Source organism: Melozone crissalis, unplaced genomic scaffold, assembly GCF_028551555.1.
Source record: "Melozone crissalis strain CALT ecotype California unplaced genomic scaffold, PUWL_Pcris_2 ptg000120l_1, whole genome shotgun sequence".
Taxonomy (NCBI): Eukaryota; Metazoa; Chordata; class Aves; order Passeriformes; family Passerellidae; genus Melozone; species Melozone crissalis.
The window spans coordinates 2,292,763-2,305,540 of record NW_026535896.1 but is presented as its reverse complement, the minus strand read 5'-3'; the positions used below and the strand labels follow the sequence as shown (position 1 = coordinate 2,305,540).

At 47.8% G+C, this 12,778-nt stretch overlaps 1 protein-coding gene across 3 annotated transcripts in view; it reads left to right on the top strand.

Annotated features, from left to right (window-relative positions):
* The first annotated feature begins 4,194 nt into the window (after positions 1 to 4,194).
* PKNOX2 (PBX/knotted 1 homeobox 2) overlaps positions 4,195 to 12,778 on the top strand; it is a 103,911-nt gene continuing 95,327 nt past the window's right edge. For 2 of the 3 annotated variants that reach the window (XM_054292919.1, XM_054292920.1), the window contains exon 1: positions 4,207 to 4,264. The gene's annotated coding sequence lies outside the window, so the exon portion shown is untranslated. Of the gene's footprint in view, positions 4,265 to 12,778 lie in introns of all 3 variants that reach the window. The other variant, XM_054292921.1, reaches the window with a different exon arrangement.

Below are 12,778 nucleotides of genomic sequence, written 5' to 3'. Positions count from 1 at the left end.
AGGGTTTGGAAAGGTGTAGGAAAATATTCCTATCTTAAATATCTCCTAAAAATTCCAAAATTTTAATGAGCGATTTGCTTTGCCCATCATGGCCAGATCCAAGGGTGGTGCCTGAGCCAGAGGGATGAAGGGCTGGTGGGTACCACTGGGACAATTTGGAGAAACACTCGGCCTAAAATAATCCTAAATTTTGTTTAGGGATTTCTCTGCAGCATCTTTTAACTCCTGAGGGGTTGGAGACCCTCCCTGTAATTTGGAAGGGACATTGCACTCCTCCAACCTGCTCCAATTTCCTTCAGGCTGAGCCAAGTGCTTAAGCCAGGCTCAGCCTCAAGGAAATGTCCCAAACCCCTGCCTTGTTTTGAACATCCATTTTTGAATAATTTACTCAGTTTTTTGCTCTTTTGCATCTTGCAGAGAATCCCATCACAGTTTTTCTTAGAGAAATCCGACACGAGCAATAATGCAATCTTGGAAAGAGAATTGAATTATTTATGGAGGAGCAGTGAAATGATGGAGACTAAACCTCTATATTTTATGTAATTTGTTTTCTCCTGAAGCCTGTTATGTAAAAATGTAAATATTGCTGGTTATGTGTGTCGCTGCTCTTGCCAAATGTTTAATATTTTATCAAACCTGCTCCCAGTGCTCGTCTCTTTTGGAAAGGACCCGTCCATGTCCTCTGGAATAAGTTCCAGTGAGTTTGTGGCAATTATAGATTTACAACACTGCAAAAAAATCTCCCTGAGGTGCCCATGCTCCAGCCTGGGGCATGGAAATAGCATAACCCCCAGAATTTGGGGGAATTTTAGTGGAAGTGGTTTAATTTCAGGGAGGTTTTCCAGCAATCTGGGTTGAGATTAGGATGGGAAAAGGTGTCTGAAGGTTTTCCTGGTTTTGGGGTCTGGACATCCCTTCCAGGGTGGGAAGAAATGAGCTGGTACCCAAACTCTCCTCAGGAGGGATGCAGCCCTGGAGATCTGGTTTGTGAGATGAGACCTGACAAAAAAAAAAAAATCACTCAGCAATGACCTGTTGCAGCAGAAAAATGCCTTTTCTTCTTTTTTTTTTTTTCCTCCTGGGGAAAAGAACTACTAGATCGAGTGTGAGAGAATTTTAATTTATCACCAAAAAAACTCCAACAAGCTCCCACGGCTGGGTGATGAAGTGGCCAATCCAAATGGGAAATGTATTTTTTTAACCAGGCATAATAATTGATGATAATTAACCTCTGGAAAAAACTCTCCAGGGAAGGAGCGGCTTTTTGCCTTTGTGAAGGAAAAATCTGGGCCTGCATACTTTCCCTGGAGTTTTAAAGTGAGATTCCAAAACGAGTGGAGGAGATGCTTTGGCAATTGGGGAAGATAAAGGAGGGATGCCCAAGGAGTGAATGTGGGATATTCAAGGATCAAATATGGGATGTTCAAGGACCAAATTTGGGACATTTAAGGATCAAAAGGGGAAATTCAAGGATCAAATGTGGGAAATTCAAGGATCATATGTGGGACATTCAAGGATCAGATGTGGGATATTCAAGGACCAAAAGTGGGATATTCAAGGATCAAATATGGGATGTTGGAGGGCCAAATTTGGGACATTCAAGGATAAAATGTGGGATATTCAAGGATTAGATGTGAGACTTTCAAGGATCAAATGTGGAAATTCAAGGATCAGATGTGGGAAATTCAAGGACCAAATTTGGGACATTCAAGGATCGGAGGTGGGAAATTCAAGGATCAGATGTGGGAAATTCAAGGACCAAATTTGGGACATTCAAGGATCGGAGGTGGGAAATTCAAGGATCAGATGTGGGAAATTCAAGGATCAGATGTGGGAAATTCAAGGATCAGATGTGGGAAATTCAAGGATCAGATGTGGGATATTCAAGAACCAAAAGTGGGATATTCAAGGATCGAATATGGGATCTTCAAGGATCAAAAGTGGGAAATTCAAGGATCAAATGTGGGACATTCAAGGATCAGATGTGGGATGTCCAAGGACCAAAAGTGGGATATTCAAAGATCAAATGTGGGATGTTCGAGGATCAAACGTGGGATCCTTGAGGAATGGATTTGGGATGCTTGAGGAACGAATGTGAGGAGCTTGTTGCTGCTGGCTCCAGAAGAAAGATCCCTGCACCACGAGAACCCTAAAATTTTGAGCTCTTGGATATTTTTGGCAATGGTGTAGCTTAAAATACACCCCACATGTGCCTGCTCTTTTACATCCCTGTTTTCCAAGATGAGACGTGAGGAAGATGAGATGCCAAGTGTGGATGATCCAGTGGTCCTTTGATATCACAGTGATGGCTTTTCCATCTGCCTCCCCTCCTCTCTTCCTTTCCACTTCTCCAGCTTCTGCAAAACCCAAAATATTTTCTGTCTGGCATCCCCAGCTGGTTGAAACAACCGGCGACAGCTTTATGGCTCCTCATCTTTGCTCGCTTCTGTGGAATAGTAATAAGGGAGGGGAAAAACGTCCTGCTGGCTGATTTACAAGGCAAGAAATTCCTATAAATCATTCCAACATCTCCCAAGGACTGGGGGGATGCTCTGAGTTCCTGCTGGTTTTCTCAGTGATGCAATGCAGTGATTTTTTTTTTATTATTTCTTTTTGGAGGGGAGTGGGTGAGATTCATCCCAACCAGGCACTGCATTTCTCTGTGATTTTATTGATGGATTCCAAGTGGGAGCCATCTATTTTCCCTTGCTCTTCATTGGCCAACCCAAAGGACATCAGTGTGTGTTTAGAGCCTGCTCCCAAGTAGGAAGCACAAACAGCGCAGCAAATATTTTCTGGATGGATTTATTTTTGGGATAAACTAGAAGGAGGGATTTAGGAATGTTGATTATTTTCAAGAGGTCATTTGTTCTGGAAAACTGTAGAAAAAATTTAAATTGTTTTGGATTCCTGGCCTTAAATTTAATTTGTTTGCCCACTTTTGCCCTTGCATCCCTGACCCCATGGCCATCCCTTACACACCATTTAGTGCCCCTGGCTGGCATCCCTCTGTAACTCTTTGGAGCCAGTTTTAACTTATTTCTTATCCCATTAACCTATTCCAAAGGAATTCTGGGGCTCTTTTGAGTGACTCTGACCCCCACCCAATATCTTTAGGGAATGGGCAGAAATTCAGCAGTTCTCGTTAAATCCATTCTTGATGGCGTTTTTCATTATGGAAGTGGATGGAAAATTGGGAGAAAAAAACTATGGCCAGACTGATCCAGAAAAATCTCTCCCTGTGGCTTTTGCAATAAAATATGGGAAAATTTGGCTGTGGGACCCAGTGTTCCCAATGATTCCAGGGAAATCTCATCTTCAGGTCTTTGGGAGAGAGATGGGCAGCTGATGTCTCATGCAGACAAAAATTTGGGTTGAGGATGCTCAGATAGGAGCCCCCCCAGATTGACAGTAATTAACAGATATTTCCAAAATAAGAGTGCTTTGCCTGGGGGATAACCCAGGAGGGGTTTGGGGTGGGATTTCACTGGGTACCCTGAATGTCAAAGTTGTGCTGGGGGGTGGACGGGTTTGGGACCCCCATGGGGGGCTTGATGGAGGGGGGACTCCGGGGTGGGAGTTGGGGTCACCAAGGCCACCAAGACTGGCTCTGAATCTGGGGTGGCAAAAGCATTCTGGGGGGAGGGAGCGTGGAGATATGGAAGGGAGAAGATGCAGTGGAGGGGCAATATGTGTTAGGGGGCAATACGTGTTGGGGGTCAGTATGTGCTAGGGGGAAATATGTTTTAGGGGGCAATATGTATGTGTTAGGGGTCAATGTGTGTGGGGGGGCAATATGTGTTAGGGGGCAATGTGTGTTGGGGCAATAAGTGGCGGGGTGCGGGGCAGCATATTTGGGAAATAAACCAGGGAGCGATGCTGCTGGGGAGGCAGGTGTGTTGCCGGGGATCTGGCAGAGGGCAGCAGGGGCAGGGCAGGCCGGGGGAGGCTCCGAGCGCTGTCCCGGGTACACCCGGGGGGTTCGGGGGGTCCGGGATCGGGGGGCGGCTCCGTTCGGGGCGGGGGGCGCAGCGGCGCCGGCCGGCAGGGGGCGCTAAGGGGAGGACGGAGGGGGCGTGGCCGGGGGCGTGGCCAAACGGCGGGGAGGGCTCGTAGGGGGCGTGGCTCGGCGTGGGGGGCGTGTCGCTGCGGGCGGTGGGCGGGGCCTGTCGGCGGCGGCGCGGCGGGGCCGGGCGGGCGGGCGGGCGGCGAGCGGCGGCCGCGCTGTCAGGCCGGTGTCGGTGTGATGAAGATTGGCGGGCAGGTAGGGCTGTCACTCACGGCGGGGCCGCCGCGCGGGGGCGGGCGGAGCCGCGGAGCCCGGCGGACAAAGCGGCGCGGGCGGCGGGGCACGTGCGGCGGCGGCGGCGGGGACACCCCCCACCCCCCATCCCCTCCGGTGTGGGAAGTAACTTGCCGTTCCCGCCGCCTCCCCGGCCGTGCGGGGCCGGGGCAGCGCGGCTGTCCGTGCCCGGTGTCCGGTTCCCCCTGCGGGCTGCCCTCCGGCCGCGCCGCTGCGGTTCTCCGCCGTGCCCCCCTCGGCCGGGCGCGGTGTTTTTGGGGGCACGCAGCGATCGGGGCGGGCTGCACCCCCCGCTCCCCATCCCCCGGCCGGCTGCGGCCATGCGGGGGGGTCCGGTGCCTGCGGGTCGCGCACCCCCAGCCCGAAGGCTGCAGCCCCCCCATGCAAGTTGCAGCCGCCGCTCGCAGAGCCGGGAGGCTGGCGGGGCTTTTCGGGGGGCCGTACCCCATGGCCGCTGCAGCCTCCTCCCGCCTGCCGTGCTTGCAGCGGGGCTGCGACCCCCGGCCGGCTGCAGACCCCCTTCCCTCCCAGCGCCCCCCCGGGGGTCGCAGCCCCAGCCGTGAGCGGGGCCGGCCGCGGAGCCCCGAGCGCGGGGAGCGCTCCCGGCGGGGCTGCCCCGGCCCTCGGGCCGCTCGCTGAGCGCTCCCCGGGGGCTGCAGCCGCCCGGCCCCTTGCGAACCTCATCCCCTCAGCCCTCTCCCGGGGATGCCAGCTCCCCTCAGCTGGTCACGACCCCCAGGGACGGCTGGAGCCCCTTCAGCTGCCCACAGCTCCTCGGGGAGGGCTGGAGCCCCCCTAGCTGACCACGACCCCCGTGGAGGGCTGGAGCTCCCTTAGTTGGCCACGGCTCCCGGGAGGGCTGGAGCCCCCCATAGCTGGTCACGACCCCTGGGTAGGGCTGGAGCCCCCCAGCTGGTCACGGAGCCCTCTCAGAGGGCTGGAGCCCCCCTAGCTGGTCATGGCCCTCGGGAGGGCTGGAGCCCCCTCAGCTGGCCCCGGGGATGCCAGTCCCCCTCAGCCGGTCACGGCCCCCGGGAGGGCTGGAGCCCCCGGCCCGGGGCGTTCGGTGCCCGGGAAGTTGCCCCGATCAGGGTGCCTGGGGGGCTGCAGCGGGCGGTGCTGGGGGCGTTTCGTTTATCTGCAGCATCCCGGCCGTGCAAAGCACCCGGTGAGCTCGGGGTGGCCCCCGGGACAGCGCTGGGCCGGGGGACAGCGGCGCCGCCCCGCAGGGCCTCCCTCAGGCGGGCTCGCCGCCCGTGCCCGAGCGTGGCCCTGGCAGCAATGCCGCATCCCGCCGGCTCTCCCGGGACAAACCCCCCGTGCCCCCCGACATCCCCCGGTGCCGCCTTCTCCTGGGGCGCCCCAATTCCCCCAGGGCACCCCCTTCCCCCTGGAACCCTCCGCGGGACCCCTGGGCAGCTCCCCCCATCCCACAGCGTTGCATGAATACTCCAGAAATCCCTTTTAGTGGCTCTGCAGCAATGCAGGGAGGGCTTCTACATCATAATAACCATCATCATAATAATAATTATGATTTGAAATTTATCCTGCAATTTTTTGTTGCATTTCCGTCTGCGGGAGGGTGGCTCCGCCGGTGGCATTGTGCAACTCGGGGAAGTTTTGCCGAGCTTTTGGGGTGTCCCTCCTCTTCATCCCAGCCCTCGCCAGGTGTCCAAGCTCAACTTGGGCTCGGGCTCTTTGTTTGGGCTCTTCCCGGTTTTTCTCGCTCCCAAGGATCTTTTTTCCCACTATCTCGCCGCCCACCGGGTAACGGGAAACCCTAAACCCGGCAGGATATTTTCAAACTCCCAGCCGGGGAGATTAGATGGAGGAAAGGGGGGGGATGGATTATTTTTGGCTGGGATGCGGGACAGCTGTCTGCCGGGGAGAAGCAGAAAATAGAAGAGGAAATGGCTTAATTTGGCTTTTTTCAACTTATTTGGCTTTTAAATCCTGGAAGGTTTTGGGGTTGGAGTGGGGGAAAGCAGAGTGTGGCTCAGAGGACGTGGATTTGATGAAACTTTTGGACATCATGCCTCCAAAACTGCTGACTCGGTGTGGCTGGCATCATCCCCTTGTGGAAAAGTGGGGAAAAAAACACCCCAAAACCTTTGGGGTCTGATATTTGGGGGGCTTTTCCCAACCTCATGTGGATGGGGAGAGGGATTTGTGTGAATTAATTGGATTTTGGGAGATTTGGGTAGAAAAAGCAGCGCCTTGTTTGGGTTTAAGCTGTATGGAGCAGGCGGATGATGGGATCAGGATTCCCCCTTATTTTTTTTTTCCCCTCCTCCCTTCTGTTTTATTTAACTCCCTGCACTGAGATTCCTTCGTTAGGAGCAAAAGTTAATTGCTTGAGGCTAATTACAGGAGAGGTTAATAGGGGAGCTGGCAGTGTCAGGAAGGGAAGGAGATGCTCTGTTCCTTAGCATCCCAAAATTGGCCTTTTTAAGGTATTTCGCAACCCTTGCCCCCCAAAGCCAGCCCCTAAACCCCTTCACTTTAACCTGAGATCTTGGTAATATTAGATATTTATTTATAAATAACATTAAACTCTCCCTGATATCATGGAGTGATGGAAAAAACAGGGAGAAAAGTGATGCTGAGTTTATCCACTGGAATATATTCCATTTTCCCTCCATCGTTTTTGGGAGGGGGGAAATAAAGGAAACATCATTTTTTATGGAAATTTCCCTTACTTTTAGGAAATTTCTTTTTTTCAAAAAGTTATGTCTTTTTAAGGCAAAATTTGTTGTTTTATTTTTTTTTTTAAGGGAAAAGTGGTTTTTTTTATGGAAGTCACCTTTTTTTTAAGGAAATCTCACATTTTCTCCTTAAGGTTTTTTTTTTTTTAAAGGAAATCTCATCTTTTGGATTAAATGCATGAAATTCTGTTGGGAGAAGAGTGTTTTACCCCTCTGGCACGTCAGGAATAACTCTTGTTCCAACTCAAGGATAAAACAAGACCCTCATGGGGCAGCTTTGGATTTTGGCTTTTCCAGGGAACTTCTGAATTTTTGTATTTTTTCCAAGTTGATGAATATCACCTATAAATTTCTGAGTGATAACAGGGTTTTTATCCTCACACAAAACTTAACTATTGATTTGGTCCTGCTGGGAAGAGCATCCTTCATCCATCCATCCTCATCCTCAGGGGTGCAGGATGCACCTCTGGTTCCATCATCATCCTGGTTGGGTTTGTGGGATGGATTTTTGGGATATTTCCTGAAATCATGGAGAAAATGACCCTGGGCTGCTGGGACACCCCAGTTTGGTGTGATTTTCTGAGAGCTGCTGTGGCTTGGAGGGGTCAGTGAGATGAGGAAAGGGGATGGGATGGATGGGATGGGAAGGGAAGGGATGGGAAGGGAAGGGATGGGATGGGATGGGATGGGATGGGTGGGATGGGATGGGAAGGGAAGGGATGGGATGGGATGGATGGGATGGGATGGATGGGATGGGATGGGAAGGGATGGGATGGATGGGAAGGGAAGGGATGGGATGGGATGGGATGGGATGGATGGGATGGGATGGGATGGGATGGGATGGGATGGATGGGAAGGGAAGGGATGGGATGGGATGGGATGGGATGGGAAGGGATGGGATGGGATGGATGGGAAGGGAAGGGATGGGATGGGATGGATGGGATGGGATGGATGGGAAGGGAAGGGATGGGATGGGATGGGAAGGGATGGGATGGATGGGATGGGATGGGATGGATGGGATGGGAAGGGATGGGATGGGATGGATGGGATGGGATGGGAAGGGATGGATGGGAAGGGATGGGATGGGATGGATGGGATGGGATGGATGGGATGGGATGGATGGGATGGGGAGGGAAGGGATGGATGGGATGGGAAGGGTGCAAGGAGCACAGCCCACACTTCCTAAAGCCAGGAGGAAACTTTGGCCACTCTGAGGGATAAACTAAGGGAGATTTGGCATCTGCAGCCCTGGTGGAAAGCCAGATCAAGCATCAGGATCATCTTTGTTTTAGGCTGATACATCCCAGCATCCTGTCCCCACTTATTCCCCATCCTCACCTCACTGCAGCACGTGAAAATCTGATTTTTTGGGCTGCTAGTGGGATAATTTACAGGACCCAGACAATTCCCAGTTCCATTTAACATCCATGCACTTGATTCCCAAACAATTTTTGCCCCCACCAAAGAGGGTGTTAACAAATGCCCTCTAATTAGCCCCAAAATAAATGAATTCCCAGCGTCATTAGCCAGATCATTAAGATGCCGGCTCCAAAGAAGAATCCGGAAGGGTGGGAATTAATCCTCAATTAAATTTAAACTCGGCTTTATCTCTGCCCTCAGCCTTGACAGGACTGGGGGGTGCTGCAGGTGATGCCCATGGGCAAACCCTGATCCCAGGGGGGTGAGGCTGCCTTTGCCCAGCTGTGCTTTGCAGCTGGATAAATAAGAGGGGAATTTGGCCTCAGTGCTTCCCAACTGCTTGATTGTATCTTATTTTTTTGGCTTTTCCTCTTCCAAGCAGGAACACAAACCCTGGGTAGTCCCAACTCTGGTTATTTGGTGTTTGTGAAATAGTTGAGTTGCAAAAGACCTTGAAATCCACCACTAAACCACTTCCCAAAGCACCATGTCCACAATATTTAAAAATTATTTACTTATTATTTTATTTTAATTTAATTTTAATTTAACTCCATTGGGTCCAGCTGTGAAGTCCACCACTAAACCACTTCCCAAAGCACCATGTCCACAATATTTAAAAATTATTTACTTATTATTTTATTTTAATTTAAATTTTATCTTATTTACTTTTTTGGTTTGTTTTCTTTTTTATTAGTTCATCTTATTTAATTTTTTGATTTCTGTTCTTTTTATTTCGGATTAACTGGTTTAGTTAATAAGCACTTAGCGAGCTCGGGGTGCTCATTATTGTTTTATTTTATTATTGTTTTATTTTATCTTATTGTTTTATTTTATTATTGTTTTATTTTATTATTATTTTATTTTATTATTGTTTTATTTTACTATTGTTTTATTATTGTTTTATTTTACTGTTGTTTTATCTTATTGTTTTGTTTCATTATTGTTTTGTTATGGTTTATTCTCATTTATCATTGGTTTGTTATTGTTTATATTATTTGTTATTGGTTTATTATTTATTATTGTTTATTATTGTTTTTATCGCTCAGTTTTTGTTATTGTTTTATTTTTGATCTTAATTTTTTTAACTTTTATTTATTTTTTCTGCTTTATCACTAGTTGATTTTTTTACTTTGACTTTCATTTTCCTGACCATCCTTCCCTCACCTTTCACCATCCTATGCCACCTGTCCCATACAAAATAAAAACCCAAATATCCAGCCAGAAACCCCCAGGTTTAGATTTGCACCCCAAAAATCAGATTATTTTGGTGCAGGTGGAGTCGAGAGAGTGAAACCCAACTTGTTTTTAGGGGAAAAAAAAAATTCCCCCCTGATGTTCAATGCGGAGCTTTTGGCTTTACAAGGTGTTACAAAAACGATGAGAAATGTTATTACTGAACGCAGAGTTTTTGGCCAGGTTTTCCCTTCCCTGGCTCTGCTGGCTGCCTGGAGGCCTGCCAGAAATCTCAGAAAGCCAATTAAAATTAATCCCAATTTTGGCCCAGCCTTGGGAAGCTTCTATTTTATTTCTTGCCCCGTTTCGTGTTTGTTTCAGGATGTGTTTGGAGGGAGCAGGAGCAGCCTCAGCCTCCCCAGGCCCCTGAGCTCCTTCAGCCTTGGCTCAGAGCTTCAACCCCTTGGAAATTTTTCCATCTCAGAAAAAGCTGATTTTGTTCTCCTTTTTCCCATTTTCCCCTCCTTTCCTTCCTTCCTCTCCCTCTTTTCCCATTTTCCCCCCTTTTCCCCTTTATTTTTTTACAATTTTCCTATGTCTTCTTTTTGCCCGTCTTTTATTTTCCCCCCTTTTCTCTTTGTCACTATTTCCCCTTTTGTTTTCTCCTTTATTTTCTTTCTTTTTTTTCCTTCTTTTAAAATATTTTCCTTTCTCTTGTTTTATTTTTCTTGTTCCCTTTTCCCTTGTTTTATTTTTCCCTTGATTGTCCTGATTTCCCTTCTTTACCTTTTACCTTTCCTTCTTTACCTTAACCCTAAACCTTTTAAAAATCTTTTCCCCTTTTTGCTTTGCTTTTCTTTTTTTTCCCCTTTTTTCCTCCTAAAAAAAAGTGGAATATTTAATGTTTTTTTCCCTTTCCCCCTCTGTATTTCTCACTCCTATTTTTCCCATTTTCTGCCCTTTTAAATTTTCTTTTTTTTGGCTTTTCCTCTTTCCCTTTTTCTTCTTTATTTTTTTTAACTTCTAGTTTTTCCTTTACTATTTTGCCATTTTTCCCTCTTGTTTCCTCCTTTTTCCCCCTCAATTTTGGCAGCTCAGCCCTGTCCAAGCAGCAAACCCAACATTTTCCATCCCACACTCTCTGATACCCCCCTCCATACCACCAGCAAGGCAAAACTTGGCCAAATAATGAAAAAAAAAATCCCAATTTTGAATTTTAGCAGATTCCTTTCCATCACCAGATCAGCAGTGTGTTACTCCCAGGATTTTTTGGTGGAGCCTCTCCCATCTCCATCACTCCCAGGTACATGGAGGGCACTTTATGGCTTTATAAACCCTTCAAATATTTATTTTTTAAACACTATTTGAAGCTTCCAAGGCAAGTTGGAGAATAGCAATTAGCAGCTCCTGGATCCCTGGGTGAATTCCCACGGTGCTGCTGGATGCAAACCACTTCAGACATTTTTAATGCTCCTGAGCAATAAATTTAAAAGGGAATTTATTGTTCCAAGCTGCTGATTTCTCCATCCCAGTGCTGCCTGTTGCCGAGCTGGGAGCCTGGATGGAGATTGTGATGCTATCCCAGAAAAAAAAGTCTTTTCCCTGCTTCGTTTTTCTCCTTTCCCTTGTTTGATTTTCCTCCTTTTCCCTGCTTGATTTTCCTGCATGATTTCCCTTCTTTTCCCTTCTTGATTTTCCTCCTTTTCCTACTTGATTTTCCTCCCTTCCCTTGTTTGATTTTCCTCCTTTTCCTTGCTTGATTTTTCTCCTTTTCCCTGCTTGCTTTTCCTCCTTTTCCTGTTTGATTTTCCTCCTTTCCCTGCTTGATTTTCCTCCTTTTCCTGCTTCATTTTCCTCCTTTTCCCCACTTGATTTTCCTCCTTGATCTTTCTCCTTTTCCCTGCTTGATTTTCCTCCTTTTCCCTGCTTGATTTTCCTGCATGATTTCCCATCTTTTTCCTGCATGATTTCCCTTCTTTTCCCTGCTTGATTTTCCTCCTTTTTCCCTGCTTGCTTTTCCTCCTTTTCCTGCTTCATTTTCCTCCTTTTCCCTGCTTGATTTTCCTCCTTTCCCCTTCTTGATTTTCCTCCTTTTTCCTGCTTAATTTTCCTCCTGTCCCTGCTTGATTTTCCCTCTTTCCCTGCTTCATTTTTCTCCTTTTCCGTACTTGCTTTTCCTCCTTTCCCTGTTTGATTTTCCTCCTTTTCCCTGCTTGTTTTTCCTCCTTGATTCTCCTCCTTTTCCCTGCTTGTTTTTCCTCTTTTTCCCTGCTTGATTTTTTTCCTTTTTCCTGCTTGATTTTTCTGAATTTCCTGCTTGATTTTAATCTTTTTCCCTGTTTGATTTTCCTCCTCTTCCCTGCTTGATTTTCCTTCTTTCCCCTGCCTGATTTTCCTCCTTTTCCTCCTTGATTTTCCCTGCTTGATTTCCCTCCTTTTCCTTCTTGCTTTTCCTCCTTTTCCTGCTTGATTTTCCTCTTTTCCCTTGTTTGATTTTCCTCCTTTTCCCTGTTTGATTTCCCTGCTTGATTTTCCTCCTTTCCCCACTTGATTCTCCTTTTCCCTGCTTGAGTTTTCTCCTTTTCCTGCTTCATTTTCCTCCTTTTCCCTGCTTGCTTTTCCCCTTTTCCTGCTTGATTTTCCTCTTTTCCCTTGTTTGATTTTCCTCCTTTTCCTGCCTGTTTTTCCTCCTTTCCCCTGCTTGATTTTTCTCCTTTCCCTGCTTGATTTTCCTTCTTTTCCCTTCTTGATTTCCCCTCCTTTTCCCTGCTTGATTTTCCTCCTTTTCCTGCTTCATTTTCCTCCTTTTCCCCACTTGATTTTCCTCCTTGATTTCCCTTCTTTTCCCTGCTTGATTTTCCTCCTTTCCCCTTCCTGATTTTCCTCCTTCTCCTACTTGATTTTCCTCCCTTCCCTTGTTTGATTTTCCTCCCTTCCCTTGTTTGATTTTCCTCCTTTTCCTTGCTTGATTTTCCTCCTTTTCCCTCTTTGATTTTCCTCCTTTTCCCTGCTTGATTTTTCTCCTTTTCCTGTGTGATTTTTCTTCTTTGCCCTCTTTGATTTTCCTCCTTTCCCCTTCTTGATTTCCTCCTTTTTCCTGCTTATTTTCCTCCTTTCCCTTGCTTGATTTTTCTCCTTTTTCTGCTTGATTTTCCCTGCTTGATTTTCCTCCTTTTCC